Source organism: Candoia aspera, chromosome 1 (genome assembly GCF_035149785.1).
Source record: "Candoia aspera isolate rCanAsp1 chromosome 1, rCanAsp1.hap2, whole genome shotgun sequence".
In the NCBI taxonomy this organism is placed as follows: Eukaryota; Metazoa; Chordata; class Lepidosauria; order Squamata; family Boidae; genus Candoia; species Candoia aspera.
In genome coordinates this window covers 266,870,325-266,874,489 of record NC_086153.1, presented here as the reverse complement: position 1 = coordinate 266,874,489, position 4,165 = coordinate 266,870,325, and the positions used below count along the sequence as shown (strand labels likewise).

The window sequence follows — 4,165 nt, the reverse complement described above, 5'->3', positions numbered from 1 at the left end:
GTACAAGCAATAAAACATTAGAGACCAGTTCCTTGTCTCAGCGTGTTTCCTGGCAGTTAGGACAGTATGTGGAGAGTTACAGCCCCAACACTTGTGAAAATATATAGGACTCCTAATTAGTGATAGGGAAGCAATTGATTTGTTTCACATTTTAATATTCATTGGCCTAATTTTCACTTTCTAGACTAATGGATGAATCACATATGCAGGTATTCTTCAATTTTGGGACTTTTCAAACTTTTTGTATTTCAATTCTGCTAATAAAATATCTGTATCAGGAGGACTAGGCCAAAGACCCCCAAGAGAGATTCTTTCCCCAACGGAGAAGAAGAGGATTGGCTGAGCAGATCCAGGAGAAGGAATCAAGCCACACTCAGCATGCTAGCCATAAGGCCAGCACTTTCCTTATCTCTCTCTCATTCTTGATAAGCCCAGAAATCGGGGAGGGAGACAGAGTACAGAAGGAGGAAGTGAAGCAGTTAGAGGAGAGCGAGAGGGGAATAGTCCCTGGGAGAGTAAATCTGACACCGGGTTAAAGCCAGGATTTAATTTTCAATGATTTTTGTTTGCACAGTTAAGAGAAAGATTTAAGGTACTGTAGACAATAGGACATTTGGAATTGAGTATCAGAAGACAGAAATTGAAGTTGAACTATGTACAAATGACCATGGAATTACTAAAATGTATAAGCTTTTACTGAAATTTGAAACAGAAGAACAAGTGAAAGAGTGTATGATAAAATGGGCTAAGGACTTTGGACATAACATATTGATGGAACAGTGGGAAAATATGTGATTAAAAGGATTGAAATGTTATAACTTAAAAGAGAATTTTTATAAAATGATGTACCCTTGGCATGTGACTCCAGAAAAATTGTCTAGAATGTATAAAGGTACTTCAAATTTATGTTGGAAATGTGGACAACACAAAGGATCATTTTACCATGCCTGGTGGACTTGTAAAAAAGCCAGAAAATTTTGGGTTCAGATAAACACAATGATATACAATGAATTTTAAAGATAACATTCAACTGAAACCAGAATTTTTCTTGTTGGGATTAATGGACAATCAAAACAGCCAGGGAAGATTATTTTTTATATATGATTACTGATGGAAGACTACTATGTGCATGAAAATGGAAAGACTCTGAAACACCCACAACAGAGGAATGGTTGGTGAAGATGACAGAACTAGCAGAGATGGCAAAATTAATTTGATTAGAGAAAGATCAACAACTACATTTTTCAGTCACTGGAAACCCCTTATGGACTTTTTTCTGAAAAAAGAGAAAACAAACGTGTGATTTATGCGTTTGAAGATTAGGAAGGATAGCTTATGGAAAGAAGGAAATTATGATGTAACCTTAGAAAGACAGGGTAAAATATAATTGTATCTATAACTGCTGTCAAGAAGATCAGAAGCCACTTCTTTATAACCTTTCCTTTCCTTTCCTTTTCCTGGCTTTTACTTTGTTAAAAAATTCATATATACAGTATGTATATATATGTGTGTGTGTGTGTGTGTGTGTGTGTGTGTATGCATGTATGTATGTGTGTGTATGTATGCATGTGTGTGTGTATGTGTGTGTGTGTGTGTGTGTGTGTGTGTGTGTAAACAAATAAATATCTCGAATTGAATTATCCATTCAGTCGTATCCGACCCTTGGCAATTCCATAAGCCAGCTCTCTCCATGATTTCTGATCTTGTACAGCTTCTTTCAGTTGCTTTATATTTTGGCCTGTGTCTGCTTTGATTACATCCAACCAGCGCATTCTTTGGCATCCTCATCATCTTTTGCCACTGACTGTTCCAGTTCCAAGCATAAGATCTTTCTCCAACAATGCTGATCTCATGACATGACCGAAGTAACTAAGTCTAATTTTTGTTATTTTTCCTTCTAGTGACATGACCAATTTTATGTGCTTCAACACTTCTTTATTGGTTATCTTTGCAGTCCAAAGGATGCACAACAGCCTCCTCCAACACCATATGAATTAATTTTCTTTCTATCCACCTTTTTCAACATCCAACTTTCACAGCCATATGTAGTTATGGGGAACACGATAGTATGGACTAGTCTACACTTAGTCATCAAGCTGACATCCTTGTTTTTCCAAATTTGATTCATACTCATCATTGCTAGCACCCCAGCATGATTCAGCATTTAATTTCTTGGCTGCATTCGCCATTTTGATTGACCAGTGATCCTAAAAAGGTGAATTTTTCCATGCATTCCACCTCCTCTCCATTAATTACTATTTCAATGTTTCCATTCCTTGCAGTTGTCATGAGTTTGGTCTTTTTGATATTCAGAAAGAGGCCAAACTTTTCACTTTCTTCTTTGAGTCTCATGATTAGGTGCTTTAGGTCTTCCTAGGTTTCTGAGAGGAGGGTTGTATCATCCAATTACCAACAGTTATTGATGATTCTTCTGCCAATTTTTACCCCAATTTTTGATTCATCTAGCTCCAGTTTCCTGATGATCACTTTGGCATACAAGTTGAATAAGAAAAGTGAGAGAATGAAACCTTGTTGCACACCTTTCTCGATCTTGAACCAATCAGTGTCTCCATATTGAGTTTGTACAGTGGCTTCCTGATTTACATACAGTGATTTTACCAACTTCACCAAATGTAAAGGTCTGCTAGGGCTCTCCATAGTTTGTCATGGTCAACACAATCAAAAGTTTCCTGTAGTCAATGAAGCACATATAAATGTTCTTTTGAAATTCATGACATTTTTCCATCACGTTTGCAATGTGATCATGGGTGCCAAGACCCCGTCTGAAACCAGCTTGGACATCTGGCAGTTCCCTTTTGATGATTGAAGCCAGGCATTGTTGTATGATTTTCAGTAGAATTTTGCTAGCATGAGATATGAGAGCAACAGTACTGTAGTTGGAACACTCCTTTGAATCCCCCTTTTTGGCAATGGAATAAACACTGATTGTTTCCAGTTATGTGGCCATGTGTTGGTTTCCCAAATTTTCTGGCACAGAGCTCTGATAATTACAGTTGGTACTGGTCTTAGCAATTCTGCAGGGATGTTGTCAACTCCTGGGGCCTTGTTGTTTGGCAATCGTTCATTGCCCACTTGGCTTCTTCATCAAGGATGGCTGGTTCTAATTTTGTTTCCTTATCCTCCTCTCTTTGATGTTGCTCCTCTATACTAGTAGCATACAGCTCTTCCTCATATTCTCGCCATCTATTCTTGACACCTTGTTGGTCAGACAATTCTTTCCCTTGCTTATCCTTGATGATACCCTTGCGAGCCTTGAACAGTGCCCGAATCTTTTTGATTAGTGCAAAAGCATTCCTAGTGTGTCCTTTTGTATAATCCTCCTCTAATTGTTTGCAACACTTCTCCCAGTAAACTTCACTATCTTTCCTTGCTGCCCTTTGGAAATCAGCATTTAATCTTCTTACTTCTTCATGATTCACTGCTTTAGCTGCCTTCCTCCTCTCAGCTATTTGGATGGTATTCTCTGAGAGCCATCTACACCTTTTCTCTGCCTTCTTGAATGGTATGTAATCATCTGCTGTGCTAGTGATAAGCGATTTAACTTCTTGCCATAGTTCATCACGCATTTTCTCAGCAGTGTCTAGAACTTCAAACCTATTTTTAACTTCAATTGCATATGTGGAAGGAATTTTGGTGACGTTAAACTTTTTTGGTGGCATTGTCCTCTTGATGTTACATAGTTTGACTATGATCTTGGCCACCAGCAGTTCATGGTCTGAGCCACAGTCCGCACCTGGATAAATTTTGATTGCAAGAACTGAGCTGGTCCAACGTTGATTGTATAGGACATAGTCTATTTGATTGCAATGTATTCCATCAGGTGAGGTCCATGTGTATAAACGACACTTAAGCTCTTCAAACCATGAATTCATGATTCGAAACTGGTTTTCCTGACAAACTGTACCAATCGATTGCCTGCATCATTTCTTTCTCCCAGCCCAAAACTTCCAGTGATTCCTGCCCCTGTTTGGTTTCCTATTTTTGCATTAAAATTGCCAAGTAAGTAAATAATGTCGTTTTTTGGGGATTGTCCTCAGCGTAACTTCAATGGTGGCATAAAAATCCTCAATTTCTGGCTCATTTATATATATCCATATCCATATCGCATGAAGCTTGCTTTTTTTTTCCCCCCTAAGTCAAAAAG

General features: G+C 38.2%; 1 pseudogene; it reads right to left on the bottom strand.

Annotated features, from left to right (window-relative positions):
* Positions 1–2,654: 2,654 nt before the first annotated feature.
* Positions 2,655–3,893, bottom strand: LOC134507447 (uncharacterized; annotated as a pseudogene).
* Positions 3,894–4,165: the final 272 nt, after the last annotated feature.